Source organism: Pseudorasbora parva, chromosome 2, assembly GCF_024679245.1.
Source record: "Pseudorasbora parva isolate DD20220531a chromosome 2, ASM2467924v1, whole genome shotgun sequence".
NCBI lineage: Eukaryota > Metazoa > Chordata > Actinopteri > Cypriniformes > Gobionidae > Pseudorasbora > Pseudorasbora parva.
Window position 1 is genome coordinate 64,180,401 of NC_090173.1, and position 24,846 is coordinate 64,205,246.

Consider the following 24,846-nt stretch of genomic DNA (forward strand, 5'->3'; position numbering starts at 1 on the left):
CGTGTCGAGCATTGGTGGTTCAGTGGTAGAATTCTCGCCTGCCACGCGGGAGGCCCGGGTTCGATTCCCAGGCCAATGCAAAAAGTTTGTTTGGGACTTCCAGAAGTCTGCTTCTGTAAAGCCTGCTTATGTCGCTTCTGCTGATCAGCATTACTGACTGTGATTAAAAGTTAAAGAGTGACACCTGATTTACTTAAAGAAGCTCCACTTGCCTTTCCACTCGTGTGAAATGAAAGAGTTTCTAAAAACTAATGAGTGCAAGCGCCGTGTCTCTCGTGCCGACCAAACGAGGGCAAGCTGCGTGTCGAGCATTGGTGGTTCAGTGGTAGAATTCTCGCCTGCCACGCGGGAGGCCCGGGTTCGATTCCCGGCCAATGCAAAAAGTTTGTTTGGGACTTCCAGAAGTCTGCTTCTGTAAAGCCTGCTTATGTCGCTTCTGCTGATCAGCATTACTGACTGTGATTAAAAGTTAAAGAGTGACACCTGATTTACTTAAAGAAGCTCCAGTTGCCTTTCCACTCGTGTGATATGAAAGAGTTTCTAAAAACTAATGAGTGCAAGCGCCGCGTCTCTCGTGCCGACCAAACGAGGGCGAGCTGCGTGTCGAGCATTGGTGGTTCAGTGGTAGAATTCTCGCCTGCCACGCGGGAGGCCCGGGTTCGATTCCCGGCCAATGCAAAAAGTTTGTTTGGGACTTCCAGAAGTCTGCTTCTGTAAAGCCTGCTTATGTCGCTTCTGCTGATCAGCATTACTGACTGTGATTAAAAGTTAAAGAGTGACACCTGATTTACTTAAAGAAGCTCCAGTTGCCTTTCCACTCGTGTGATATGAAAGAGTTTCTAAAAACTAATGAGTGCAAGCGCCGCGTCTCTCGTGCCGACCAAACGAGGGCAGGCTGCGTGTCGAGCATTGGTGGTTCAGTGGTAGAATTCTCGCCTGCCACGCGGGAGGCCCGGGTTCGATTCCCGGCCAATGCAAAAAGTTTGTTTGGGACTTCCAGAAGTCTGTTTCTGTAAAGCCTTCTTATGTCGCTTCTGCTGATCAGCATTACTGACTGTGATTAAAAGTTAAAGAGTGACACCTGATTTACTTAACGAAGCTCCAGTTGCCTTTCCACTCGTGTGATATGAAAGAGTTTCTAAAAACTAATGAGTGCAAGCGCCGCGTCTCTCGTGCCGACCAAACGAGGGCGAGCTGCGTGTCGAGCATTGGTGGTTCAGTGGTAGAATTCTCGCCTGCCACGCGGGAGGCCCGGGTTCGATTCCCGGCCAATGCAAAAAGTTTGTTTGGGACTTCCAGAAGTCTGTTTCTGTAAAGCCTTCTTATGTCGCTTCTGCTGATCAGCATTACTGACTGTGATTAAAAGTTAAAGAGTGACACCTGATTTACTTAAAGAAGCTCCAGTTGCCTTTCCACTCGTGTGAAATGAAAGAGTTTCTAAAAACTAATGAGTGCAAGCGCCGCGTCTCTCGTGCCGACCACACGAGGGCAGGCTGGGTGTCAAGCATTGGTGGTTCAGTGGTAGAATTCTCGCCTGCCACGCGGGAGGCCCGGGTTCGATTCCCGGCCAATGCAAAAAGTTTGTTTGGGACTTCCAGAAGTCTGTTTCTGTAAAGCCTTCTTATGTCGCTTCTGCTGATCAGCATTACTGACTGTGATTAAAAGTTAAAGAGTGACACCTGATTTACTTAAAGAAGCTCCAGTTGCCTTTCCACTCGTGTGATATGAAAGAGTTTCTAAAAACTAATGAGTGCAAGCGCCGCGTCTCTCGTGCCGACCAAACGAGGGCAGGCTGCGTGTCGAGCATTGGTGGTTCAGTGGTAGAATTCTCGCCTGCCACGCGGGAGGCCCGGGTTCGATTCCCGGCCAATGCAAAAAGTTTGTTTGGGACTTCCAGAAGTCTGCTTCTGTAAAGCCTGCTTATGTCGCTTCTGCTGATCAGCAATACTGACTGTGATTAAAAGTTAAAGAGTGACACCTGATTTACTTAAAGAAGCTCCAGTTGCCTTTCCACTCGTGTGAAATGAAAGAGTTTCTAAAAACTAATGAGTGCAAGCGCCGCGTCTCTCGTGCCGACCAAACGAGGGCGAGCTGCGTGTCGAGCATTGGTGGTTCAGTGGTAGAATTCTCGCCTGCCACGCGGGAGGCCCGGGTTCGATTCCCGGCCAATGCAAAAAGTTTGCTTGGGACTTCCAGAAGTCTGTTTCTGTAAAGCCTTCTTATGTCGCTTCTGCTGATCAGCATTACTGACTGTGATTAAAAGTTAAAGAGTGACACCTGATTTACTTAAAGAAGCTCCACTTGCCTTTCCACTCGTGTGAAATGAAAGAATTTCTAAAAACTAATGAGTGCAAGCGCCGTGTCTCTCGTGCCGACCAAACGAGGGCGAGCTGCGTGTCGAGCATTGGTGGTTCAGTGGTAGAATTCTCGCCTGCCACGCGGGAGGCCCGGGTTCGATTCCCGGCCAATGCAAATAGTTTGTTTGGGACTTCCAGAAGTCTGTTTCTGTAAAGCCTGCTTATGTCGCTACTGCTGATCAGCATTACTGACTGTGATTAAAAGTTAAAGAGTGACACCTGATTTACTTAAAGAAGCTCCAGTTGCCTTTCCACTCGTGTGAAATGAAAGAGTTTCTAAAAACTAATGAGTGCAAGCGCCGCGTCTCTCGTGCCGACCACACGAGGGCAGGCTGCGTGTCGAGCATTGGTGGTTCAGTGGTAGAATTCTCGCCTGCCACGCGGGAGGCCCGGGTTCGATTCCCGGCCAATGCAAAAAGTTTGTTTGGGACTTCCAGAAGTCTGCTTCTGTAAAGCCTGCTTATGTCGCTTCTGCTGATCAGCATTACTGACTGTGATTAAAAGTTAAAGAGTGACACCTGATTTACTTAAAGAAGCTCCAGTTGCCTTTCCACTCGTGTGATATGAAAGAGTTTCTAAAAACTAATGAGTGCAAGCGCCGCGTCTCTCGTGCCGACCAAACGAGGGCGAGCTGCGTGTCGAGCATTGGTGGTTCAGTGGTAGAATTCTCGCCTGCCACGCGGGAGGCCCGGGTTCGATTCCCGGCCAATGCAAAAAGTTTGTTTGGGACTTCCAGAAGTCTGCTTCTGTAAAGCCTGCTTATGTCGCTTCTGCTGATCAGCATTACTGACTGTGATTAAAAGTTAAAGAGTGACACCTGATTTACTTAAAGAAGCTCCAGTTGCCTTTCCACTCGTGTGATATGAAAGAGTTTCTAAAAACTAATGAGTGCAAGCGCCGCGTCTCTCGTGCCGACCAAACGAGGGCGAGCTGCGTGTCGAGCATTGGTGGTTCAGTGGTAGAATTCTCGCCTGCCACGCGGGAGGCCCGGGTTCGATTCCCGGCCAATGCAAAGAGTTTGTTTGGGACTTCCAGAAGTCTGTTTCTGTAAAGCCTTCTTATGTCGCTTCTGCTGATCAGCATTACTGACTGTGATTAAAATTTAAAGAGTAACACCTGATTTACTTAAAGAAGCTCCAGTTGCCTTTCCACTCGTGTGAAATGAAAGAGTTTCTAAAAACTAATGAGTGCAAGCGCCACGTCTCTCGTGCCGACCAAACGAGGGCAAGCTGCGTGTCGAGCATTGGTGGTTCAGTGGTAGAATTCTCGCCTGCCACGCGGGAGGCCCGGGTTCGATTCCCGGCCAATGCAAAAAGTTTGTTTGGGACTTCCAGAAGTCTGTTTCTGTAAAGCCTTCTTATGTCGCTTCTGCTGATCAGCATTACTGACTGTGATTAAAAGTTAAAGAGTGACACCTGATTTACTTAAAGAAGCTCCAGTTGCCTTTCCACTCGTGTGATATGAAAGAGTTTCTAAAAACTAATGAGTGCAAGCGCCGCGTCTCTCGTGCCGACCAAACGAGAGCGAGCTGCGTGTCGAGCATTGGTGGTTCAGTGGTAGAATTCTCGCCTGCCACGCGGGAGGCCCGGGTTCGATTCCCGGCCAATGCAAAAAGTTTGTTTGGGACTTCCAGAAGTCTGTTTCTGTAAAGCCTTCTTATGTCGCTTCTGCTGATCAGCCTTACTGACTGTGATTAAAAGTTAAAGAGTAACACCTGATTTACTTAAAGAAGCTCCAGTTGCCTTTCCACTCGTGTGAAATGAAAGAGTTTCTAAAAACTAATGAGTGCAAGCGCCGCGTCTCTCGTGCCGACCAAACGAGGGCGAGCTGCGTGTCGAGCATTGGTGGTTCAGTGGTAGAATTCTCGCCTGCCACGCGGGAGGCCCGGGTTCGATTCCCGGCCAATGCAAAAAGTTTGTTTGGGACTTCCAGAAGTCTGTTTCTGTAAAGCCTTCTTATGTCGCTTCTGCTGATCAGCATTACTGACTGTGATTAAAAGTTAAAGAGTGACACCTGATTTACTTAAAGAAGCTCCAGTTGCCTTTCCACTCGTGTGATATAAAAGAGTTTCTATAAACTAATGAGTGCAAGCGCCGCGTCTCTCGTGACGACCAAACGAGGGCGAGCTGCGTGTCGAGCATTGGTGGTTCAGTGGTAGAATTCTCGCCTGCAACGCGGGAGGCCCGGGTTCGATTCCCGGCCAATGCAAAGAGTTTGTTTGGGACTTCCAGAAGTCTGTTTCTGTAAAGCCTTCTTATGTCGCTTCTGCTGATCAGCCTTACTGACTGTGATTAAAATTTAAAGAGTAACACCTGATTTACTTAAAGAAGCTCCAGTTGCCTTTCCACTCGTGTGAAATGAAAGAGTTTCTAAAAACTAATGAGTGCAAGCGCCGCGTCTCTCGTGCCGACCAAACGAGGGCGAGCTGCGTGTCGAGCATTGGTGGTTCAGTGGTAGAATTCTCGCCTGCCACGCGGGAGGCCCGGGTTCGATTCCCGGCCAATGCAAAAAGTTTGTTTGGGACTTCCAGAAGTCTGTTTCTGTAAAGCCTTCTTATGTCGCTTCTGCTGATCAGCATTACTGACTGTGATTAAAAGTTAAAGAGTGACACCTGATTTACTTAAAGAAGCTCCAGTTGCCTTTCCACTCGTGTGATATGAAAGAGTTTCTAAAAACTAATGAGTGCAAGCGCCGCGTCTCTCGTGCCGACCAAACGAGGGCGAGCTGCGTGTCGAGCATTGGTGGTTCAGTGGTAGAATTCTCGCCTGCCACGCGGGAGGCCCGGGTTCGATTCCCGGCCAATGCAAAAAGTTTGTTTGGGACTTCCAGAAGTCTGCTTCTGTAAAGCCTGCTTATGTCGCTTCTGCTGATCAGCATTACTGACTGTGATTAAAAGTTAAAGAGTGACACCTGATTTACTTAAAGAAGCTCCAGTTGCCTTTCCACTCGTGTGATATGAAAGAGTTTCTAAAAACTAATGAGTGCAAGCGCCGCGTCTCTCGTGCCGACCAAACGAGGGCGAGCTGCGTGTCGAGCATTGGTGGTTCAGTGGTAGAATTCTCGCCTGCCACGCGGGAGGCCCGGGTTCGATTCCCGGCCAATGCAAATAGTTTGTTTGGGACTTCCAGAAGTCTGTTTCTGTAAAGCCTTCTTATGTCGCTTCTGCTGATCAGCCTTACTGACTGTGATTAAAAGTTAAAGAGTAACACCTGATTTACTTAAAGAAGCTCCAGTTGCCTTTCCACTCGTGTGAAATGAAAGAGTTTCTAAAAACTAATGAGTGCAAGCGCCGCGTCTCTCGTGCCGACCAAACGAGGGCGAGCTGCGTGTCGAGCATTGGTGGTTCAGTGGTAGAATTCTCGCCTGCCACGCGGGAGGCCCGGGTTCGATTCCCGGCCAATGCAAAAAGTTTGTTTGGGACTTCCAGAAGTCTGTTTCTGTAAAGCCTTCTTATGTCGCTTCTGCTGATCAGCATTACTGACTGTGATTAAAAGTTAAAGAGTGACACCTGATTTACTTAAAGAAGCTCCAGTTGCCTTTCCACTCGTGTGATATAAAAGAGTTTCTATAAACTAATGAGTGCAAGCGCCGCGTCTCTCGTGACGACCAAACGAGGGCGAGCTGCGTGTCGAGCATTGGTGGTTCAGTGGTAGAATTCTCGCCTGCAACGCGGGAGGCCCGGGTTCGATTCCCGGCCAATGCAAAGAGTTTGTTTGGGACTTCCAGAAGTCTGTTTCTGTAAAGCCTTCTTATGTCGCTTCTGCTGATCAGCCTTACTGACTGTGATTAAAATTTAAAGAGTAACACCTGATTTACTTAAAGAAGCTCCAGTTGCCTTTCCACTCGTGTGAAATGAAAGAGTTTCTAAAAACTAATGAGTGCAAGCGCCGCGTCTCTCGTGCCGACCAAACGAGGGCAAGCTGCGTGTCGAGCATTGGTGGTTCAGTGGTAGAATTCTCGCCTGCCACGCGGGAGGCCCGGGTTCGATTCCCGGCCAATGCAAAAAGTTTGTTTGGGACTTCCAGAAGTCTGTTTCTGTAAAGCCTTCTTATGTCGCTTCTGCTGATCAGCATTACTGACTGTGATTAAAAGTTAAAGAGTGACACCTGATTTACTTAAAGAAGCTCCAGTTGCCTTTCCACTCGTGTGAAATGAAAGAGTTTCTAAAAACTAATGAGTGCAAGCGCCGCGTCTCTCGTGCCGACCAAACGAGGGCGAGCTGCGTGTCGAGCATTGGTGGTTCAGTGGTAGAATTCTCGCCTGCCACGCGGGAGGCCCGGGTTCGATTCCCGGCCAATGCAAAAAGTTTGTTTGGGACTTCCAGAAGTCTGCTTCTGTAAAGCCTGCTTATGTCGCTTCTGCTGATCAGCATTACTGACTGTGATTAAAAGTTAAAGAGTGACACCTGATTTACTTAAAGAAGCTCCAGTTGCCTTTCCACTCGTGTGATATGAAAGAGTTTCTAAAAACTAATGAGTGCAAGCGCCGCGTCTCTCGTGCCGACCAAACGAGGGCGAGCTGCGTGTCGAGCATTGGTGGTTCAGTGGTAGAATTCTCGCCTGCCACGCGGGAGGCCCGGGTTCGATTCCCGGCCAATGCAAAAAGTTTGTTTGGGACTTCCAGAAGTCTGTTTCTGTAAAGCCTTCTTATGTCGCTTCTGCTGATCAGCCTTACTGACTGTGATTAAAAGTTAAAGAGTAACACCTGATTTACTTAAAGAAGCTCCAGTTGCCTTTCCACTCGTGTGAAATGAAAGAGTTTCTAAAAACTAATGAGTGCAAGCGCCGCGTCTCTCGTGCCGACCAAACGAGGGCGAGCTGCGTGTCGAGCATTGGTGGTTCAGTGGTAGAATTCTCGCCTGCCACGCGGGAGGCCCGGGTTCGATTCCCGGCCAATGCAAAAAGTTTGTTTGGGACTTCCAGAAGTCTGTTTCTGTAAAGCCTTCTTATGTCGCTTCTGCTGATCAGCATTACTGACTGTGATTAAAAGTTAAAGAGTGACACCTGATTTACTTAAAGAAGCTCCAGTTGCCTTTCCACTCGTGTGATATAAAAGAGTTTCTATAAACTAATGAGTGCAAGCGCCGCGTCTCTCGTGACGACCAAACGAGGGCGAGCTGCGTGTCGAGCATTGGTGGTTCAGTGGTAGAATTCTCGCCTGCAACGCGGGAGGCCCGGGTTCGATTCCCGGCCAATGCAAAGAGTTTGTTTGGGACTTCCAGAAGTCTGTTTCTGTAAAGCCTTCTTATGTCGCTTCTGCTGATCAGCCTTACTGACTGTGATTAAAATTTAAAGAGTAACACCTGATTTACTTAAAGAAGCTCCAGTTGCCTTTCCACTCGTGTGAAATGAAAGAGTTTCTAAAAACTAATGAGTGCAAGCGCCGCGTCTCTCGTGCCGACCAAACGAGGGCAAGCTGCGTGTCGAGCATTGGTGGTTCAGTGGTAGAATTCTCGCCTGCCACGCGGGAGGCCCGGGTTCGATTCCCGGCCAATGCAAAAAGTTTGTTTGGGACTTCCAGAAGTCTGTTTCTGTAAAGCCTTCTTATGTCGCTTCTGCTGATCAGCATTACTGACTGTGATTAAAAGTTAAAGAGTGACACCTGATTTACTTAAAGAAGCTCCAGTTGCCTTTCCACTCGTTTGATATGAAAGAGTTTCTAAAAACTAATGAGTGCAAGCGCTGCGTCTCTCGTGCCGACCAAACGAGGGCGAGCTGCGTGTCGAGCATTGGTGATTTACTTAAAGAAGCTCCAGTTGCCTTTCCACTCGTGTGATATGAAAGAGTTTCTAAAAACTAATGAGTGCAAGCGCCGCGTCTCTCGTGCCGACCAAACGAGGGCGAGCTGCGTGTCGAGCATTGGTGGCTCAGTGGTAGAATTCTCGCCTGCCACGCGGGAGGCCCGGGTTCGATTCCCGGCCAATGCAAAAAGTTTGTTTGGGACTTCCAGAAGTCTGTTTCTGTAAAGCCTTCTTATGTCGCTTCTGCTGATCAGCATTACTGACTGTGATTAAAAGTTAAAGAGTGACACCTGATTTACTTAAAGAAGCTCCAGTTGCCTTTCCACTCGTGTGATATAAAAGAGTTTCTATAAACTAATGAGTGCAAGCGCCGCGTCTCTCGTGACGACCAAACGAGGGCGAGCTGCGTGTCGAGCATTGGTGGTTCAGTGGTAGAATTCTCGCCTGCAACGCGGGAGGCCCGGGTTCGATTCCCGGCCAATGCAAAGAGTTTGTTTGGGACTTCCAGAAGTCTGTTTCTGTAAAGCCTTCTTATGTCGCTTCTGCTGATCAGCCTTACTGACTGTGATTAAAATTTAAAGAGTAACACCTGATTTACTTAAAGAAGCTCCAGTTGCCTTTCCACTCGTGTGAAATGAAAGAGTTTCTAAAAACTAATGAGTGCAAGCGCCGCGTCTCTCGTGCCGACCAAACGAGGGCAAGCTGCGTGTCGAGCATTGGTGGTTCAGTGGTAGAATTCTCGCCTGCCACGCGGGAGGCCCGGGTTCGATTCCCGGCCAATGCAAAAAGTTTGTTTGGGACTTCCAGAAGTCTGTTTCTGTAAAGCCTTCTTATGTCGCTTCTGCTGATCAGCATTACTGACTGTGATTAAAAGTTAAAGAGTGACACCTGATTTACTTAAAGAAGCTCCAGTTGCCTTTCCACTCGTTTGATATGAAAGAGTTTCTAAAAACTAATGAGTGCAAGCGCCGCGTCTCTCGTGCCGACCAAACGAGGGCGAGCTGCGTGTCGAGCATTGGTGATTTACTTAAAGAAGCTCCAGTTGCCTTTCCACTCGTGTGATATGAAAGAGTTTCTAAAAACTAATGAGTGCAAGCGCCGCGTCTCTCGTGCCGACCAAACGAGGGCGAGCTGCGTGTCGAGCATTGGTGGCTCAGTGGTAGAATTCTCGCCTGCCACGCGGGAGGCCCGGGTTCGATTCCCGGCCAATGCAAAAAGTTTGTTTGGGACTTCCAGAAGTCTGTTTCTGTAAAGCCTTCTTATGTCGCTTCTGCTGATCAGCATTACTGACTGTGATTAAAAGTTAAAGAGTGACACCTGATTTACTTAAAGAAGCTCCAGTTGCCTTTCCACTCGTGTGATATAAAAGAGTTTCTATAAACTAATGAGTGCAAGCGCCGCGTCTCTCGTGACGACCAAACGAGGGCGAGCTGCGTGTCGAGCATTGGTGGTCCAGTGGTAGAATTCTCGCCTGCAACGCGGGAGGCCCGGGTTCGATTCCCGGCCAATGCAAAGAGTTTGTTTGGGACTTCCAGAAGTCTGTTTCTGTAAAGCCTTCTTATGTCGCTTCTGCTGATCAGCCTTACTGACTGTGATTAAAATTTAAAGAGTAACACCTGATTTACTTAAAGAAGCTCCAGTTGCCTTTCCACTCGTGTGAAATGACAGAGTTTCTAAAAACTAATGAGTGCAAGCGCCGCGTCTCTCGTGCCGACCAAACGAGGGTGTCGAGCATTGGTGGTTCAGTGGTAGAATTCTCGCCTGCCACGCGGGGGCCAGCCGCGGATAGTTGTAACAGAGTGCCAGCCAATAAAATTGAAGCATTACAGCTACTGGCCAAGTAGCGGAAATGATGTCACAGCCAATCAGATTTTTGCACACTTTTTTCATTTTTTACTTGAACAGTGGTTCGAATCCCACTCATTCAAGTAAAAAAAAAAAAAAACAATGCATTACATCTACTAAGTATTTTAAATTTGTTTTTGTTTTATGAATGAAGCAAGCAAATGTGATGATTACAAGCAAATGTGCTGAATAAATTATTGATATCAAAATATCTACAGTGAAACAATAGTAGTATAACATTAATTGCTTAAATCAAAAACATGATTGCAAAAACTGTTTGATATTTAATATAACCAATTTAAAGAAGACATTTAAATTTAATTATGAGTAAATTTAAATTATTAAATGAAAATATTTTGATGGAATAATTTAAGTAATACTTAAGTTAAATGATCCATTAAAGGTTTACTCGTTTTTAAAGGAGTCGTACAAACACACAGCACTCAAGTTGTCAATTGTTTCAATTCAATTGTTTTTTTATTAAATTCTTGAAGCACTTTTAATGATAGTAAAAATAGTAAAAATAAATTCAAAATAATATTATAGAAAGAAACATGGACAGAACTATGTACATATTATAATCTTCATCTCTTCTTTTCTTCCACCCATCTCTGCTTCTCTGCCTCATAGTAAGGAGACTCCTGAAACTCACGCCAGTTCATCTCCTTGGCCATGCCCTTATCTCTGTATAAAGAGAACACTTTAGATGGGCAGTATATCCTCCTGGGACCCAGTAATAGACTTTTGTCCACTGTAGTGGACATTATATTTTAGTGAGTTTCTGTGACATCACACACGTCACAGTTTAGAGTCAGGATGTCCCTTATAGAGCACATTCAGGGCTTTGCAAAGATACCAAATGTTTGGAGGTTTCACCAGGACAACAACAACTTCTTGGTCTTTAAAAATGGCTGACTTAAATGTTTAGCACTCTTATGGAAATATGATCATATTTTGTAATTATAATTTAAATCTGATTAATTTTCTAATTGTTTGTTATAAATCAACATCTCAGGAAAATGCTATGGGGTTTCTAATCTAAATATGACTCTTTGTTACAAAACAGGGCATTGATTTCATAAATGTCCACTGTAGAGGACACCGGGACATAAATCATGTTTATAAGGCATTTTGGAGACACAACAAGTAAATAGAAAAATAAATTACATATCAATATTCCTATGAAATATTACATATTATTATGAAAATGTTGCCAATTATTACTCCCCTTATTACACTTCTTTTTTTCATTACATGTTGCACCAAGAACACAATAATATGCAAATTAGATGCAATATACCGATACATTGTATTGAATGGGAAAATCCAAGTATGGCCATTTTACCCACATATTGCATAAAGTAAGATGGTATATCAAAGCATTCAGTTATATATTTTATAACATAGCTCAGAATCATCTTTAAAAAAAGTTTGTTTAAAAAAAATCCTGAAACTTAAAAATGTATTCGTGAATTAAAAATAAATCCCATTGTTTTTGACTATACATGCAATTTCATTTCATTAAAAAAATTTAACAACTGAGTCCTGGTGTCAACTACAGAGGACATATCATAAAATATGAATATAATATAATTTTACAAAAAAATAATCTGTCCATTTGTTTCTTATGCTCTAAACAATCTAATGACATGAAAAAATACAAAATTCAAAAAACTTTTTTTTTCTGGGTCCCAGTATTTCATATATTTCGTATATGCAACACCACCTTGACTTTTCCAGGGAAAAACATGACCTTTTTGTGCATTTTGACCTGCAAGATAGAAAAATAAATATATATTTGTATGTTATATACACATACATACATACACACACACACACACACACACACACACACACACACACACATACATACATACATACATACATACATACATACATACATATATATATATATATATTGTTATTGTTTTGTATTTTTAATAACATAAATGCAGCCTTGGTGAGCAGAAGAGATGTGTGTGTGTGTGTGTGTTTTTTTATATAAATATATAACACACACACACACACACACACACACACACACACACACACACACACACACACACACACACACACACACACACGTCTCTTCTGCTCACCAAGGCTGCATTTATGTTATTAAAAATACAAAAAAAGTTGTAATATTGTGATATATTATTAAAATGTAAGATAACTATAGCTATAATGTTTTCTACTTGAATATATTTTAAAATATAATCTATTCCTGTGATGTAAAGCTGAATTTTGAGCATATCACTACTCTAGACTTTAGTATCACATGATCCTTCAGAAACAATTCTAAAATGCAAACGCTTTATATTTCAGATAAATGCTGTTCTTTTGAAAAATGTACACAACTGTTTTCAACATTGATAATAATAATAAATGTTAGAATGATCTTTAAGGGATCATGTGACACTAAATACTGGAGTAATGATGCTGAAAATTCAGCTTTGAATCACAAAAATTAATGGCATTTTAATATATATTCAAATTGAAAAAAAGTTATTTTACATTTTAACAAATATTTCAAAATAATACTGTGTTTGCTGTATTTTTTTTTATCAAATAAATGCAGCCTTGGTGAGCAGAAGAGACTTCAAAACCATTACAAAAATCTTAATGAAAATGTTACTACATTAACAATAGAAAATATATATGGTTATTGAGATTCCAGTACTACATAATGTTGCTGTACTATTTATCAGATATCACTGTGGTAAAACCATGTATAACTAGAACGAATATTTTTTTTTCATTTCAACGTCTTGTTTTTGAACTATTTAATTTACGCAATCTTATACACATTACAAATGTTGAAAATAATGGTCAAGTCCATTCATAAAATAGATCGTAATTAACAAATGGCGTGTTAAAGATGAGAAATAGTTAATTTGGCAAGCTCTCTAATAGGAGGGGCATCACATGTTATCACAGAAAAAAACTAATGTGCTTTACATGATTTGATACCATCTAATTGACAATATTTATGTAAACACAAAAAACAAAACAAAAACACGAAAATGAAAGTTATATTCATTCATAATTTAGCGTGCAAATCATACTACGATGAATTGGAGGAAAGAAAAGACGAAAAAAAAAGTCTAGTTTGCTCACACGGGCGATCTCATTAAGGTTTCAGCATTAATAGTAAAAGATGAGGTAAAATAAAGTAACTTACCTTTTTTAGATGAGTTGAATAAAACGAACGCTGCTTTGTGTTTTCACTCGTCGAGTCGGGATGAAAATGGCGGATTCAAATTTCCCGGGTGCAGAAACACGGAAGAGCGCCACAAGAGCGTTGTGGCCAAAATAATATTGCATCCGTAGTGTTTTAGCACTACCATTGACAATGAATGGGAAACGGTTTAGGGCCGTTTAGCTGAACAATTCTCGGCTGCCGCGCGGGAGGCCCGGGTTCGATTCCCGGCCAATGCAAAAAGTTTGTTTGGGACTTCCAGAAGTCTGTTTCTGTAAAGCCTTCTTATGTCGCTTCTGCTGATCAGCATTACTGACTGTGATTAAAAGTTAAAGAGTGACACCTGATTTACTTAAAGAAGCTCCAGTTGCCTTTCCACTCGTGTGATATGAAAGAGTTTCTAAAAACTAATGAGTGCAAGCGCCGCGTCTCTCGTGCCGACCAAACGAGGGCAAGCTGCGTGTCGAGCATTGGTGGTTCAGTGGTAGAATTCTCGCCTGCCACGCGGGAGGCCCGGGTTCGATTCCCGGCCAATGCAAAAAGTTTGTTTGGGACTTCCAGAAGTCTGCTTCTGTAAAGCCTTCTTATGTCGCTTCTGCTGATCAGCATTACTGACTGTGATTAAAAGTTAAAGAGTGACACCTGATTTACTTAAAGAAGCTCCAGTTGCCTTTCCACTCGTGTGATATGAAAGAGTTTCTAAAAACTAATGAGTGCAAGCGCCGCGTCTCTCGTGCCGACCAAACGAGGGCAAGCTGCGTGTCGAGCATTGGTGGTTCAGTGGTAGAATTCTCGCCTGCCACGCGGGAGGCCCGGGTTCGATTCCCGGCCAATGCAAATAGTTTGTTTGGGACTTCCAGAAGTCTGTTTCTGTAAAGCCTGCTTATGTCGCTACTGCTGATCAGCATTACTGACTGTGATTAAAAGTTAAAGAGTGACACCTGATTTACTTAAAGAAGCTCCAGTTGCCTTTCCACTCGTGTGAAATGACAGAGTTTCTAAAAACTAATGAGTGCAAGCGCCGCGTCTCTCGTGCCGACCACACGAGGGCAGGCTGCGTGTCGAGCATTGGTGGTTCAGTGGTAGAATTCTCGCCTGCCACGCGGGAGGCCCGGGTTCGATTCCCGGCCAATGCAAAAAGTTTGTTTGGGACTTCCAGAAGTCTGTTTCTGTAAAGCCTTCTTATGTCGCTTCTGCTGATAAGCATTACTAACTGGGATTATAAGTAAAAGTGTGACACCTGATTTACTTAAAGAAGCTCCACTTGCCTTTCCACTCGTGTGAAATGAAAGAGTTTCTAAAAACTAATGAGTGCAAGCGCCGTGTCTCTCTGCAAGATCAATATGTGTTCCTCATCTGCCGTCTCTTTCGACGAGCCAAGAAGCATGCCCTCGCTCACTGTAAGCACAGGTGGCTTTGCAGCTGAGCATTGGTGGTTCAGTGGTAGAATTCTCGCCTCCCACGCGAGAGACCCGGGTCCGATTCCCGGCCAATGCAAGGGCTTTTATCTGTTGTGCCAGAAATGAGGGTGTTTCTACATTTAGCATTGAGGGTGACATCTGATTTACTTAAAGAAGCCCCAGCTGCCTATCCATTCGTGTGAAAAGTGAACTGTCGAAGCATGACCGTCACTTAATATGCGTGCGTTTGGCAACCGGACCGCGCTCCTCTCACAGGCACCTGATCTGGCTCTTGCTTCTGTCACAACGAGCTAATGAGTGCGAGCGGCTCGTCTCTCGAGGTGACCACACGAGGGCAGGCTGCGTGTCGAGCATTGGTGGTTCAGTGGTAGAATTCTCGCCTGCCACGCTTCAGGCCCGGGTTCGATTCCCGGCCAATGCAAAAAGTTTGTTTGGGACTTCCAGAAGTCTGTTTCTGTAAAGCCTTCTTATGTCGCTTCTGCTGATCATCATTACTGACTGGGATTATAAGTAAAAGTGTGACACCTGATTTACTTAAAGAAGCTCCACTTGCCTTTCCACTCGTGTGAAATGAAAGAGTTTCTAAAAACTAATGAGTGCAAGCGCCGTGTCTCTCTGCAAGATCAATATGTGTTCCTCATCTGCCGTCTCTTTCGACGAGTTAAAAGTTTTTTAACTTTTGTGATTAAAAGTTAAAGAGTGACACCTGATTTACTTAAAGAAGCTCCACTTGCCTTTCCACTCGTGTGAAATGAAAGAGTTTCTAAAAACTAATGAGTGCAAGCGCCGCGTCTCTCGTGTCGACCACACGAGGGCAGGCTGCGTGTCGAGCATTGGTGGTTCAGTGGTAGAATTCTCGCCTGCCACGCGGGAGGCCCGGGTTCGATTCCCGGCGAATGCAAATAGTTTGTTTGGGACTTCCAGAAGTCTGTTTCTGTAAAGCCTGCTTATGTCGCTACTGCTGATCAGCATTACTGACTGTGATTAAAAGTTAAAGAGTGACACCTGATTTACTTAAAGAAGCTCCAGTTGCCTTTCCACTCGTGTGAAATGAAAGAGTTTCTAAAAACTAATGAGTGCAAGCGCCGCGTCTCTCGTGTCGACCACACGAGGGCAGGCTGCGTGTCGAGCATTGGTGGTTCAGTGGTAGAATTCTCGCCTGCCACGCGGGAGGCCCGGGTTCGATTCCCGGCGAATGCAAATAGTTTGTTTGGGACTTCCAGAAGTCTGTTTCTGTAAAGCCTTCTTATGTCGCTTCTGCTGATAAGCATTACTAACTGGGATTATAAGTAAAAGTGTGACACCTGATTTACTTAAAGAAGCTCCACTTGCCTTTCCACTCGTGTGAAATGAAAGAGTTTCTAAAAACTAATGAGTGCAAGCGCCGTGTCTCTCTGCAAGATCAATATGTGTTCCTCATCTGCCGTCTCTTTCGACGAGCCAAGAAGCATGCCCTCGCTCACTGTAAGCACAGGTGGCTTTGCAGCTGAGCATTGGTGGTTCAGTGGTAGAATTCTCGCCTCCCACGCGAGAGACCCGGGTCCGATTCCCGGCCAATGCAAGGGCTTTTATCTGTTGTGCCAGAAATGAGGGTGTTTCTACATTTAGCATTGAGGGTGACACATGATTTACTTAAAGAAGCCCCAGCTGCCTATCCATTCGTGTGAAAAGTGAACTGTCGAAGCATGACCGTCACTTAATATGCGTGCGTTTGGCAACCGGACCGCGCTCCTCTCACAGGCACCTGATCTGGCTCTTGCTTCTGTCACAACGAGCTAATGAGTGCGAGCGGCTCGTCTCTCGTGGCGACCACACGAGGGCAGGCTGCGTGTCGAGCATTGGTGGTTCAGTGGTAGAATTCTCGCCTGCCACGCGGGAGGCCCGGGTTAGATTCCCGGCCAATGCAAAAAGTTTGTTTGGGACTTCCAGAAGTCTGTTTCTGTAAAGCCTTCTTATGTCGCTTCTGCTGATCAGCATTACTGACTGTGATCATAAGTTAAAGGGTGACACCTGATTTACTTAAAGAAGCTCCAGTTGCCTTTCCACTGGTGTGAAATGAAAGAGTTTCTAAAAACTAATGAGTGCAAGCGCCGCGTCTCTCGTGCCGACCAAACGAGGGCGAGCTGCGTGTCGAGCATTGGTGGTTCAGTGGTAGAATTCTCGCCTGCCACGCGGGAGGCCCGGGTTCGATTCCCGGCCAATGCAAAAAGTTTGTTTGGGACTTCCAGAAGTCTGTTTCTGTAAAGCCTTCTTATGTCGCTTCTGCTGATCAGCATTACTGACTGTGATCATAAGTTAAAGGGTGACACCTGATTTACTTAAAGAAGCTCCAGTTGCCTTTCCACTGGTGTGAAATGAAAGAGTTTCTAAAAACTAATGAGTGCAAGCGCCGCGTCTCTCGTGCCGACCAAACGAGGGCGAGCTGCGTGTCGAGCATTGGTGGTTCAGTGGTAGAATTCTCGCCTGCCACGCGGGAGGCCCGGGTTCGATTCCCGGCCAATGCAAAAAGTTTGTTTGGGACTTCCAGAAGTCTGTTTCTGTAAAGCCTTATTATGTCGCTTCTGCTGATCAGCATTACTGACTGTGATCATAAGTTAAAGGGTGACACCTGATTTACTTAAAGAAGCTCCAGTTGCCTTTCCACTGGTGTGAAATGAAAGAGTTTCTAAAAACTAATGAGTGCAAGCGCCGCGTCTCTCGTGCCGACCAAACGAGGGCGAGCTGCGTGTCGAGCATTGGTGGTTCAGTGGTAGAATTCTCGCCTGCCACGCGGGAGGCCCGGGTTCGATTCCCGGCCAATGCAAAAAGTTTGTTTGGGACTTCCAGAAGTCTGTTTCTGTAAAGCCTTCTTATGTCGCTTCTGCTGATCAGCATTACTGACTGTGATCATAAGTTAAAGGGTGACACCTGATTTACTTAAAGAAGCTCCAGTTGCCTTTCCACTGGTGTGAAATGAAAGAGTTTCTAAAAACTAATGAGTGCAAGCGCCGCGTCTCTCGTGCCGACCAAACGAGGGCGAGCTGCGTGTCGAGCATTGGTGGTTCAGTGGTAGAATTCTCGCCTGCCACGCGGGAGGCCCGGGTTCGATTCCCGGCCAATGCAAAAAGTTTGTTTGGGACTTCCAGAAGTCTGTTTCTGTAAAGCCTTCTTATGTCGCTTCTGCTGATCAGCATTACTGACTGGGATTATAAGTTAAATAGCAATATCCTGCCATCATCGTGAAGCACCAAATGATCGCAACTCGTAAAAGGGGACTTAATGCAAGATCAATATGTGTTCCTCATCTGCCGTCTCTTTCGACGAGCCAAGAAGCATGCCCTCGCTCACTGTAAGCACAGGTGGCTTTGCAGCTGAGCATTGGTGGTTCAGTGGTAGAATTCTCGCCTCCCACGCGAGAGACCCGGGTCCGATTCCCGGCCAATGCAAGGGCTTTTATCTGTTGTGCCAGAAATGAGGGTGTTTCTACATTTAGCATTGAGGGTGACACATGATTTACTTAAAGAAACCCCAGCTGCCTATCCATTCGTGTGAAAAGTGAACTGTCGAAGCATGACCGTCACTTAATATGCGTGCGTTTGGCAACCGGACCGCGCTCCTCTCACAGGCACCTGATCTGGCTCTTGCTTCTGTCACAACGAGCTAATGAGTGCGAGCGGCTCGTCTCTCGTGGCGACCACACGAGGGCAGGCTGCGTGTCGAGCATTGGTGGTTCAGTGGTAGAATTCTCGCCTGCCACGCGGGAGGCCCGGGTTAGATTCCCGGCCAATGCAAAAAGTTTGTTTGGGACTTCCAGAAGTCTGTTTCTGTAAAGCCTTCTTATGTCGCTTCTGCTGATCAGCATTACTGACTGTGATCATAAGTTAAAGGGTGACACCTGATTTACTTAAAGAAGCTCCAGTTGCCTTTCCACTGGTGTGAAATGAAAGAGTTTCTAAAAACTAATGAGTGCAAGCGCCGCGTCTCTCGTGCCGACCAAACGAGGGCGAGCTGCGTGTCGAGCATTGGTGGTTCAGTGGTAGAATTCTCGCCTGCCACGCGGGAGGCCCGGGTTCGATTCCCGGCCAATGCAAAAAGTTTGTTTGGGACTTCCAGAAGTCTGTTTCTGTAAAGCCTTCTTATGTCGCTTCTGCTGATCAGCATTACTGACTGTGATCATAAGTTAAAGGGTGACACCTGATTTACTTAAAGAAGCTCCAGTTGCCTTTCCACTGGTGTGAAATGAAAGAGTTTCTAAAAACTAATGAGTGCAAGCGCCGCGTCTCTCGTGCCGACCAAACGAGGGCGAGCTGCGTGTCGAGCATTGGTGGTTCAGTGGTAGAATTCTCGCCTGCCACGCGGGAGGCCCGGGTTCGATTCCCGGCCAATGCAAAAAGTTTGTTTGGGACTTCCAGAAGTCTGTTTCTGTAAAGCCTTCTTATGTCGCTTCTGCTGATCAGCATTACTGACTGTGATCATAAGTTAAAGGGTGACACCTGATTTACTTAAAGAAGCTCCAGTTGCCTTTCCACTGGTGTGAAATGAAAGAGTTTCTAAAAACTAATGAGTGCAAGCGCCGCGTCTCTCGTGCCGACCAAACGAGGGCGAGCTGCGTGTCGAGCATTGGTGGTTCAGTGGTAGAATTCTCGCCTGCCACGCGGGAGGCCCGGGTTCGATTCCCGGCCAATGCAAAAAGTTTGTTTGGGACTTCCAGAAGTCTGTTTCTGTAAAGCCTTCTTATGTCGCTTCTGCTGATCAGCATTACTGACTGTGATCATAAGTTAAAGGGTGACACCTGATTTACTTAAAGAAGCTCCAGTTGCCTTTCCACTGGTGTGAAATGAAAGAGTTTCTAAAAACTAATGAGTGCAAGCGCCGCGTCTCTCGTGCCGACCAAACGAGGGCGAGCTGCGTGTCGAGCATTGGTGGTTCAGTGGTAGAATTCTCGCCTGCCACGCGGGAGGCCCGGGTTCGATTCCCGGCCAATGCAAAAAGTTTGTTTGGGACTTCCAGAAGTCTGTTTCTGTAAAGCCTTCTTATGTCGCTTCTGCTGATCAGCATTACTGACTGGGATTATAAGTTAAATAGCAATATCCTGCCATCATCGTGAAGCACCAAATGATCGCAACTCGTAAAAGGGGACTTAATGCAAGATCAATATGTGTTCCTCATCTGCCGTCTCTTTCGACGAGCCAAGAAGCATGCCCTCGCTCACTGTAAGCACAGGTGGCTTTGCAGCTGAGCATTGGTGGTTCAGTGGTAGAATTCTCGCCTCCCACGCGAGAGACCCGGGTCCGATTCCCGGCCAATGCAAGGGCTTTTATCTGTTGTGCCAGAAATGAGGGTGTTTCTACATTTAGCATTGAGGGTGACACATGATTTACTTAAAGAAGCCCCAGCTGCCTATCCATTCGTGTGAAAAGTGAACTGTCGAAGCATGACCGTCACTTAATATGCGTGCGTTTGGCAACCGGACCGCGCTCCTCTCACAGGCACCTGATCTGGCTCTTGCTTCTGTCACAACGAGCTAATGAGTGCGAGCGGCTCGTCTCTCGTGGCGACCACACGAGGGCAGGCTGCGTGTCGAGCTTTGGTGGTTCAGTGGTAGAATTCTCGCCTGCCACGCGGGAGGCCCGGGTTAGATTCCCGGCCAATGCAAAAAGTTTGTTTGGGACTTCCAGAAGTCTGTTTCTGTAAAGCCTTCTTATGTCGCTTCTGCTGATCAGCATTACTGACTGTGATCATAAGTTAAAGGGTGACACCTGATTTACTTAAAGAAGCTCCAGTTGCCTTTCCACTGGTGTGAAATGAAAGAGTTTCTAAAAACTAATGAGTGCAAGCGCCGCGTCTCTCGTGCCGACCAAACGAGGGCGAGCTGCGTGTCGAGCATTGGTGGTTCAGTGGTAGAATTCTCGCCTGCCACGCGGGAGGCCCGGGTTCGATTCCCAAAAAAAGTTTGTTTGGGACTTCCAGAAGTCTGTTTCTGTAAAGCCTTCTTATGTCGCTTCTGCTGATCAGCATTACTGACTGGGATTATAAGTTAAATAGCAATATCCTGCCATCATCGTGAAGCACCAAATGATCGCAACTCGTAAAAGGGGACTTAATGCAAGATCAATATGTGTTCCTCATCTGCCGTCTCTTTCGACGAGCCAAGAAGCATGCCCTCGCTCACTGTAAGCACAGGTGGCTTTGCAGCTGAGCATTGGTGGTTCAGTGGTAGAATTCTCGCCTCCCACGCGAGAGACCCGGGTCCGATTCCCGGCCAATGCAAGGGCTTTTATCTGTTGTGCCAGAAATGAGGGTGTTTCTACATTTAGCATTGAGGGTGACACATGATTTACTTAAAGAAGCCCCAGCTGCCTATCCATTCGTGTGAAAAGTGAACTGTCGAAGCATGACCGTCACTTAATATGCGTGCGTTTGGCAACCGGACCGCGCTCCTCTCACAGGCACCTGATCTGGCTCTTGCTTCTGTCACAACGAGCTAATGAGTGCGAGCGGCTCGTCTCTCGTGGCGACCACACGAGGGCAGGCTGCGTGTCGAGCTTTGGTGGTTCAGTGGTAGAATTCTCGCCTGCCACGCGGGAGGCCCGGGTTAGATTCCCGGCCAATGCAAAAAGTTTGTTTGGGACTTCCAGAAGTCTGTTTCTGTAAAGCCTTCTTATGTCGCTTCTGCTGATCAGCATTACTGACTGTGATCATAAGTTAAAGGGTGACACCTGATTTACTTAAAGAAGCTCCAGTTGCCTTTCCACTGGTGTGAAATGAAAGAGTTTCTAAAAACTAATGAGTGCAAGCGCCGCGTCTCTCGTGCCGACCAAACGAGGGCGAGCTGCGTGTCGAGCATTGGTGGTTCAGTGGTAGAATTCTCGCCTGCCACGCGGGAGGCCCGGGTTCGATTCCCGGCCAATGCAAAAAGTTTGTTTGGGACTTCCAGAAGTCTGTTTCTGTAAAGCCTTATTATGTCGCTTCTGCTGATCAGCATTACTGACTGTGATCATAAGTTAAAGGGTGACACCTGATTTACTTAAAGAAGCTCCAGTTGCCTTTCCACTGGTGTGAAATGAAAGAGTTTCTAAAAACTAATGAGTGCAAGCGCCGCGTCTCTCGTGCCGACCAAACGAGGGCGAGCTGCGTGTCGAGCATTGGTGGTTCAGTGGTAGAATTCTCGCCTGCCACGCGGGAGGCCCGGGTTCGATTCCCGGCCAATGCAAAAAGTTTGTTTGGGACTTCCAGAAGTCTGTTTCTGTAAAGCCTTCTTATGTCGCTTCTGCTGATCAGCATTACTGACTGTGATCATAAGTTAAAGGGTGACACCTGATTTACTTAAAGAAGCTCCAGTTGCCTTTCCACTGGTGTGAAATGAAAGAGTTTCTAAAAACTAATGAGTGCAAGCGCCGCGTCTCTCGTGCCGACCAAACGAGGGCGAGCTGCGTGTCGAGCATTGGTGGTTCAGTGGTAGAATTCTCGCCTGCCACGCGGGAGGCCCGGGTTCGATTCCCGGCCAATGCAAAAAGTTTGTTTGGGACTTCCAGAAGTCTGTTTCTGTAAAGCCTTATTATGTCGCTTCTGCTGATCAGCATTACTGACTGTGATCATAAGTTAAAGGGTGACACCTGATTTACTTAAAGAAGCTCCAGTTGCCTTTCCACTGGTGTGAAATGAAAGAGTTTCTAAAAACTAATGAGTGCAAGCGCCGCGTCTCTCGTGCCGACCAAACGAGGGCGAGCTGCGTGTCGAGCATTGGTGGTTCAGTGGTAGAATTCTCGCCTGCCACGCGGGAGGCCCGGGTTCGATTCCCGGCCAATGCAAAAAGTTTGTTTGGGACTTCCAGAAGTCTGTTTCTGTAAAGCCTTCTTATGTCGCTTCTGCTGATCAGCATTACTGACTGGGATTATAAGTTAAATAGCAATATCCTGCCATCATCGTGAAGCACCAAATGATCGCAACTCGTAAAAGGGGACTTAATGCAAGATCAATATGTGTTCCTCATCTGCCGTCTCTTTCGACAAGCCAAGAAGCATGCCCTCGCTCACTGTAAGCACAGGTGGCTTTGCAGCTGAGCATTGGTGGTTCAGTGGTAGAATTCTCGCCTCCCACGCGAGAGACCCGGGTCCGATTCCCGGCCAATGCAAGGGCTTTTATCTGTTGTGCCAGAAATGAGGGTGTTTCTACATTTAGCATTGAGGGTGACACATGATTTACTTAAAGAAACCCCAGCTGCCTATCCATTCGTGTGAAAAGTGAACTGTCGAAGCATGACCGTCACTTAATATGCGTGCGTTTGGCAACCGGACCGCGCTCCTCTCACAGGCACCTGATCTGGCTCTTGCTTCTGTCACAACGAGCTAATGAGTGCGAGCGGCTCGTCTCTCGTGGCGACCACACGAGGGCAGGCTGCGTGTCGAGCATTGGTGGTTCAGTGGTAGAATTCTCGCCTGCCACGCGGGAGGCCCGGGTTAGATTCCCGGCCAATGCAAAAAGTTTGTTTGGGACTTCCAGAAGTCTGTTTCTGTAAAGCCTTCTTATGTCGCTTCTGCTGATCAGCATTACTGACTGTGATCATAAGTTAAAGGGTGACACCTGATTTACTTAAAGAAGCTCCAGTTGCCTTTCCACTGGTGTGAAATGAAAGAGTTTCTAAAAACTAATGAGTGCAAGCGCCGCGTCTCTCGTGCCGACCAAACGAGGGCGAGCTGCGTGTCGAGCATTGGTGGTTCAGTGGTAGAATTCTCGCCTGCCACGCGGGAGGCCCGGGTTAGATTCCCGGCCAATGCAAAAAGTTTGTTTGGGACTTCCAGAAGTCTGTTTCTGTAAAGCCTTATTATGTCGCTTCTGCTGATCAGCATTACTGACTGTGATCATAAGTTAAAGGGTGACACCTGATTTACTTAAAGAAGCTCCAGTTGCCTTTCCACTGGTGTGAAATGAAAGAGTTTCTAAAAACTAATGAGTGCAAGCGCCGCGTCTCTCGTGCCGACCAAACGAGGGCGAGCTGCGTGTCGAGCATTGGTGGTTCAGTGGTAGAATTCTCGCCTGCCACGCGGGAGGCCCGGGTTCGATTCCCGGCCAATGCAAAAAGTTTGTTTGGGACTTCCAGAAGTCTGTTTCTGTAAAGCCTTCTTATGTCGCTTCTGCTGATCAGCATTACTGACTGTGATCATAAGTTAAAGGGTGACACCTGATTTACTTAAAGAAGCTCCAGTTGCCTTTCCACTGGTGTGAAATGAAAGAGTTTCTAAAAACTAATGAGTGCAAGCGCCGCGTCTCTCGTGCCGACCAAACGAGGGCGAGCTGCGTGTCGAGCATTGGTGGTTCAGTGGTAGAATTCTCGCCTGCCACGCGGGAGGCCCGGGTTCGATTCCCGGCCAATGCAAAAAGTTTGTTTGGGACTTCCAGAAGTCTGTTTCTGTAAAGCCTTATTATGTCGCTTCTGCTGATCAGCATTACTGACTGTGATCATAAGTTAAAGGGTGACACCTGATTTACTTAAAGAAGCTCCAGTTGCCTTTCCACTGGTGTGAAATGAAAGAGTTTCTAAAAACTAATGAGTGCAAGCGCCGCGTCTCTCGTGCCGACCAAACGAGGGCGAGCTGCGTGTCGAGCATTGGTGGTTCAGTGGTAGAATTCTCGCCTGCCACGCGGGAGGCCCGGGTTCGATTCCCGGCCAATGCAAAAAGTTTGTTTGGGACTTCCAGAAGTCTGTTTCTGTAAAGCCTTCTTATGTCGCTTCTGCTGATCAGCATTACTGACTGGGATTATAAGTTAAATAGCAATATCCTGCCATCATCGTGAAGCACCAAATGATCGCAACTCGTAAAAGGGGACTTAATGCAAGATCAATATGTGTTCCTCATCTGCCGTCTCTTTCGACGAGCCAAGAAGCATGCCCTCGCTCACTGTAAGCACAGGTGGCTTTGCAGCTGAGCATTGGTGGTTCAGTGGTAGAATTCTCGCCTCCCACGCGAGAGACCCGGGTCCGATTCCCGGCCAATGCAAGGGCTTTTATCTGTTGTGCCAGAAATGAGGGTGTTTCTACATTTAGCATTGAGGGTGACACATGATTTACTTAAAGAAACCCCAGCTGCCTATCCATTCGTGTGAAAAGTGAACTGTCGAAGCATGACCGTCACTTAATATGCGTGCGTTTGGCAACCGGACCGCGCTCCTCTCACAGGCACCTGATCTGGCTCTTGCTTCTGTCACAACGAGCTAATGAGTGCGAGCGGCTCGTCTCTCGTGGCGACCACACGAGGGCAGGCTGCGTGTCGAGCATTGGTGGTTCAGTGGTAGAATTCTCGCCTG

General features: G+C 46.4%; 54 non-coding genes across 54 annotated transcripts; all 54 read left to right on the plus strand.

Moving 5' to 3' along the window:
- The first annotated feature begins 308 nt into the window (after positions 1 to 308).
- trnag-gcc (transfer RNA glycine (anticodon GCC)) lies at positions 309 to 379 on the plus strand. The gene has a single exon. It is a non-coding gene; the product is annotated as a tRNA-Gly (tRNA).
- Positions 380 to 607: 228 nt separating this feature from the next.
- Positions 608 to 678, plus strand: trnag-gcc (transfer RNA glycine (anticodon GCC)). The gene has a single exon. It is a non-coding gene; the product is annotated as a tRNA-Gly (tRNA).
- A 228-nt stretch (positions 679 to 906) lies between these two features.
- trnag-gcc (transfer RNA glycine (anticodon GCC)) lies at positions 907 to 977 on the plus strand. Its single transcript has one exon. It is a non-coding gene; the product is annotated as a tRNA-Gly (tRNA).
- Positions 978 to 1,205: 228 nt separating this feature from the next.
- Positions 1,206 to 1,276, plus strand: trnag-gcc (transfer RNA glycine (anticodon GCC)). Its single transcript has one exon. It is a non-coding gene; the product is annotated as a tRNA-Gly (tRNA).
- Positions 1,277 to 1,504: 228 nt separating this feature from the next.
- trnag-gcc (transfer RNA glycine (anticodon GCC)) lies at positions 1,505 to 1,575 on the plus strand. The gene has a single exon. It is a non-coding gene; the product is annotated as a tRNA-Gly (tRNA).
- Positions 1,576 to 1,803: 228 nt separating this feature from the next.
- Positions 1,804 to 1,874, plus strand: trnag-gcc (transfer RNA glycine (anticodon GCC)). The gene has a single exon. It is a non-coding gene; the product is annotated as a tRNA-Gly (tRNA).
- Positions 1,875 to 2,102: 228 nt separating this feature from the next.
- trnag-gcc (transfer RNA glycine (anticodon GCC)) lies at positions 2,103 to 2,173 on the plus strand. Its single transcript has one exon. It is a non-coding gene; the product is annotated as a tRNA-Gly (tRNA).
- Positions 2,174 to 2,401: 228 nt separating this feature from the next.
- trnag-gcc (transfer RNA glycine (anticodon GCC)) lies at positions 2,402 to 2,472 on the plus strand. The gene has a single exon. It is a non-coding gene; the product is annotated as a tRNA-Gly (tRNA).
- A 228-nt stretch (positions 2,473 to 2,700) lies between these two features.
- On the plus strand, positions 2,701 to 2,771 carry trnag-gcc (transfer RNA glycine (anticodon GCC)). The gene has a single exon. It is a non-coding gene; the product is annotated as a tRNA-Gly (tRNA).
- Positions 2,772 to 2,999: 228 nt separating this feature from the next.
- Positions 3,000 to 3,070, plus strand: trnag-gcc (transfer RNA glycine (anticodon GCC)). Its single transcript has one exon. It is a non-coding gene; the product is annotated as a tRNA-Gly (tRNA).
- A 228-nt stretch (positions 3,071 to 3,298) lies between these two features.
- trnag-gcc (transfer RNA glycine (anticodon GCC)) lies at positions 3,299 to 3,369 on the plus strand. Its single transcript has one exon. It is a non-coding gene; the product is annotated as a tRNA-Gly (tRNA).
- Positions 3,370 to 3,597: 228 nt separating this feature from the next.
- trnag-gcc (transfer RNA glycine (anticodon GCC)) lies at positions 3,598 to 3,668 on the plus strand. The gene has a single exon. It is a non-coding gene; the product is annotated as a tRNA-Gly (tRNA).
- Positions 3,669 to 3,896: 228 nt separating this feature from the next.
- Positions 3,897 to 3,967, plus strand: trnag-gcc (transfer RNA glycine (anticodon GCC)). Its single transcript has one exon. It is a non-coding gene; the product is annotated as a tRNA-Gly (tRNA).
- Positions 3,968 to 4,195: 228 nt separating this feature from the next.
- trnag-gcc (transfer RNA glycine (anticodon GCC)) lies at positions 4,196 to 4,266 on the plus strand. The gene has a single exon. It is a non-coding gene; the product is annotated as a tRNA-Gly (tRNA).
- A 228-nt stretch (positions 4,267 to 4,494) lies between these two features.
- Positions 4,495 to 4,565, plus strand: trnac-gca (transfer RNA cysteine (anticodon GCA)). The gene has a single exon. It is a non-coding gene; the product is annotated as a tRNA-Cys (tRNA).
- Positions 4,566 to 4,793: 228 nt separating this feature from the next.
- Positions 4,794 to 4,864, plus strand: trnag-gcc (transfer RNA glycine (anticodon GCC)). Its single transcript has one exon. It is a non-coding gene; the product is annotated as a tRNA-Gly (tRNA).
- Positions 4,865 to 5,092: 228 nt separating this feature from the next.
- On the plus strand, positions 5,093 to 5,163 carry trnag-gcc (transfer RNA glycine (anticodon GCC)). Its single transcript has one exon. It is a non-coding gene; the product is annotated as a tRNA-Gly (tRNA).
- Positions 5,164 to 5,391: 228 nt separating this feature from the next.
- On the plus strand, positions 5,392 to 5,462 carry trnag-gcc (transfer RNA glycine (anticodon GCC)). The gene has a single exon. It is a non-coding gene; the product is annotated as a tRNA-Gly (tRNA).
- A 228-nt stretch (positions 5,463 to 5,690) lies between these two features.
- On the plus strand, positions 5,691 to 5,761 carry trnag-gcc (transfer RNA glycine (anticodon GCC)). The gene has a single exon. It is a non-coding gene; the product is annotated as a tRNA-Gly (tRNA).
- A 228-nt stretch (positions 5,762 to 5,989) lies between these two features.
- On the plus strand, positions 5,990 to 6,060 carry trnac-gca (transfer RNA cysteine (anticodon GCA)). The gene has a single exon. It is a non-coding gene; the product is annotated as a tRNA-Cys (tRNA).
- Positions 6,061 to 6,288: 228 nt separating this feature from the next.
- trnag-gcc (transfer RNA glycine (anticodon GCC)) lies at positions 6,289 to 6,359 on the plus strand. The gene has a single exon. It is a non-coding gene; the product is annotated as a tRNA-Gly (tRNA).
- Positions 6,360 to 6,587: 228 nt separating this feature from the next.
- Positions 6,588 to 6,658, plus strand: trnag-gcc (transfer RNA glycine (anticodon GCC)). Its single transcript has one exon. It is a non-coding gene; the product is annotated as a tRNA-Gly (tRNA).
- A 228-nt stretch (positions 6,659 to 6,886) lies between these two features.
- trnag-gcc (transfer RNA glycine (anticodon GCC)) lies at positions 6,887 to 6,957 on the plus strand. Its single transcript has one exon. It is a non-coding gene; the product is annotated as a tRNA-Gly (tRNA).
- Positions 6,958 to 7,185: 228 nt separating this feature from the next.
- trnag-gcc (transfer RNA glycine (anticodon GCC)) lies at positions 7,186 to 7,256 on the plus strand. The gene has a single exon. It is a non-coding gene; the product is annotated as a tRNA-Gly (tRNA).
- A 228-nt stretch (positions 7,257 to 7,484) lies between these two features.
- trnac-gca (transfer RNA cysteine (anticodon GCA)) lies at positions 7,485 to 7,555 on the plus strand. Its single transcript has one exon. It is a non-coding gene; the product is annotated as a tRNA-Cys (tRNA).
- A 228-nt stretch (positions 7,556 to 7,783) lies between these two features.
- Positions 7,784 to 7,854, plus strand: trnag-gcc (transfer RNA glycine (anticodon GCC)). The gene has a single exon. It is a non-coding gene; the product is annotated as a tRNA-Gly (tRNA).
- A 657-nt stretch (positions 7,855 to 8,511) lies between these two features.
- trnac-gca (transfer RNA cysteine (anticodon GCA)) lies at positions 8,512 to 8,582 on the plus strand. The gene has a single exon. It is a non-coding gene; the product is annotated as a tRNA-Cys (tRNA).
- A 228-nt stretch (positions 8,583 to 8,810) lies between these two features.
- Positions 8,811 to 8,881, plus strand: trnag-gcc (transfer RNA glycine (anticodon GCC)). Its single transcript has one exon. It is a non-coding gene; the product is annotated as a tRNA-Gly (tRNA).
- Positions 8,882 to 9,538: 657 nt separating this feature from the next.
- Positions 9,539 to 9,609, plus strand: trnac-gca (transfer RNA cysteine (anticodon GCA)). The gene has a single exon. It is a non-coding gene; the product is annotated as a tRNA-Cys (tRNA).
- Positions 9,610 to 13,608: 3,999 nt separating this feature from the next.
- trnag-gcc (transfer RNA glycine (anticodon GCC)) lies at positions 13,609 to 13,679 on the plus strand. Its single transcript has one exon. It is a non-coding gene; the product is annotated as a tRNA-Gly (tRNA).
- Positions 13,680 to 13,907: 228 nt separating this feature from the next.
- trnag-gcc (transfer RNA glycine (anticodon GCC)) lies at positions 13,908 to 13,978 on the plus strand. Its single transcript has one exon. It is a non-coding gene; the product is annotated as a tRNA-Gly (tRNA).
- Positions 13,979 to 14,206: 228 nt separating this feature from the next.
- trnag-gcc (transfer RNA glycine (anticodon GCC)) lies at positions 14,207 to 14,277 on the plus strand. Its single transcript has one exon. It is a non-coding gene; the product is annotated as a tRNA-Gly (tRNA).
- A 290-nt stretch (positions 14,278 to 14,567) lies between these two features.
- trnag-ccc (transfer RNA glycine (anticodon CCC)) lies at positions 14,568 to 14,638 on the plus strand. The gene has a single exon. It is a non-coding gene; the product is annotated as a tRNA-Gly (tRNA).
- Positions 14,639 to 16,052: 1,414 nt separating this feature from the next.
- Positions 16,053 to 16,123, plus strand: trnag-ccc (transfer RNA glycine (anticodon CCC)). Its single transcript has one exon. It is a non-coding gene; the product is annotated as a tRNA-Gly (tRNA).
- Positions 16,124 to 16,696: 573 nt separating this feature from the next.
- On the plus strand, positions 16,697 to 16,767 carry trnag-gcc (transfer RNA glycine (anticodon GCC)). The gene has a single exon. It is a non-coding gene; the product is annotated as a tRNA-Gly (tRNA).
- A 228-nt stretch (positions 16,768 to 16,995) lies between these two features.
- trnag-gcc (transfer RNA glycine (anticodon GCC)) lies at positions 16,996 to 17,066 on the plus strand. Its single transcript has one exon. It is a non-coding gene; the product is annotated as a tRNA-Gly (tRNA).
- A 228-nt stretch (positions 17,067 to 17,294) lies between these two features.
- trnag-gcc (transfer RNA glycine (anticodon GCC)) lies at positions 17,295 to 17,365 on the plus strand. Its single transcript has one exon. It is a non-coding gene; the product is annotated as a tRNA-Gly (tRNA).
- Positions 17,366 to 17,593: 228 nt separating this feature from the next.
- On the plus strand, positions 17,594 to 17,664 carry trnag-gcc (transfer RNA glycine (anticodon GCC)). The gene has a single exon. It is a non-coding gene; the product is annotated as a tRNA-Gly (tRNA).
- Positions 17,665 to 17,916: 252 nt separating this feature from the next.
- Positions 17,917 to 17,987, plus strand: trnag-ccc (transfer RNA glycine (anticodon CCC)). Its single transcript has one exon. It is a non-coding gene; the product is annotated as a tRNA-Gly (tRNA).
- A 573-nt stretch (positions 17,988 to 18,560) lies between these two features.
- trnag-gcc (transfer RNA glycine (anticodon GCC)) lies at positions 18,561 to 18,631 on the plus strand. The gene has a single exon. It is a non-coding gene; the product is annotated as a tRNA-Gly (tRNA).
- Positions 18,632 to 18,859: 228 nt separating this feature from the next.
- Positions 18,860 to 18,930, plus strand: trnag-gcc (transfer RNA glycine (anticodon GCC)). Its single transcript has one exon. It is a non-coding gene; the product is annotated as a tRNA-Gly (tRNA).
- Positions 18,931 to 19,158: 228 nt separating this feature from the next.
- On the plus strand, positions 19,159 to 19,229 carry trnag-gcc (transfer RNA glycine (anticodon GCC)). Its single transcript has one exon. It is a non-coding gene; the product is annotated as a tRNA-Gly (tRNA).
- A 228-nt stretch (positions 19,230 to 19,457) lies between these two features.
- On the plus strand, positions 19,458 to 19,528 carry trnag-gcc (transfer RNA glycine (anticodon GCC)). Its single transcript has one exon. It is a non-coding gene; the product is annotated as a tRNA-Gly (tRNA).
- A 252-nt stretch (positions 19,529 to 19,780) lies between these two features.
- Positions 19,781 to 19,851, plus strand: trnag-ccc (transfer RNA glycine (anticodon CCC)). The gene has a single exon. It is a non-coding gene; the product is annotated as a tRNA-Gly (tRNA).
- An 889-nt stretch (positions 19,852 to 20,740) lies between these two features.
- Positions 20,741 to 20,811, plus strand: trnag-ccc (transfer RNA glycine (anticodon CCC)). The gene has a single exon. It is a non-coding gene; the product is annotated as a tRNA-Gly (tRNA).
- Positions 20,812 to 21,384: 573 nt separating this feature from the next.
- trnag-gcc (transfer RNA glycine (anticodon GCC)) lies at positions 21,385 to 21,455 on the plus strand. The gene has a single exon. It is a non-coding gene; the product is annotated as a tRNA-Gly (tRNA).
- A 228-nt stretch (positions 21,456 to 21,683) lies between these two features.
- Positions 21,684 to 21,754, plus strand: trnag-gcc (transfer RNA glycine (anticodon GCC)). Its single transcript has one exon. It is a non-coding gene; the product is annotated as a tRNA-Gly (tRNA).
- Positions 21,755 to 21,982: 228 nt separating this feature from the next.
- Positions 21,983 to 22,053, plus strand: trnag-gcc (transfer RNA glycine (anticodon GCC)). Its single transcript has one exon. It is a non-coding gene; the product is annotated as a tRNA-Gly (tRNA).
- A 228-nt stretch (positions 22,054 to 22,281) lies between these two features.
- On the plus strand, positions 22,282 to 22,352 carry trnag-gcc (transfer RNA glycine (anticodon GCC)). The gene has a single exon. It is a non-coding gene; the product is annotated as a tRNA-Gly (tRNA).
- A 252-nt stretch (positions 22,353 to 22,604) lies between these two features.
- On the plus strand, positions 22,605 to 22,675 carry trnag-ccc (transfer RNA glycine (anticodon CCC)). The gene has a single exon. It is a non-coding gene; the product is annotated as a tRNA-Gly (tRNA).
- An 872-nt stretch (positions 22,676 to 23,547) lies between these two features.
- trnag-gcc (transfer RNA glycine (anticodon GCC)) lies at positions 23,548 to 23,618 on the plus strand. Its single transcript has one exon. It is a non-coding gene; the product is annotated as a tRNA-Gly (tRNA).
- Positions 23,619 to 23,846: 228 nt separating this feature from the next.
- On the plus strand, positions 23,847 to 23,917 carry trnag-gcc (transfer RNA glycine (anticodon GCC)). The gene has a single exon. It is a non-coding gene; the product is annotated as a tRNA-Gly (tRNA).
- Positions 23,918 to 24,145: 228 nt separating this feature from the next.
- On the plus strand, positions 24,146 to 24,216 carry trnag-gcc (transfer RNA glycine (anticodon GCC)). Its single transcript has one exon. It is a non-coding gene; the product is annotated as a tRNA-Gly (tRNA).
- Positions 24,217 to 24,468: 252 nt separating this feature from the next.
- On the plus strand, positions 24,469 to 24,539 carry trnag-ccc (transfer RNA glycine (anticodon CCC)). Its single transcript has one exon. It is a non-coding gene; the product is annotated as a tRNA-Gly (tRNA).
- Positions 24,540 to 24,846: the final 307 nt, after the last annotated feature.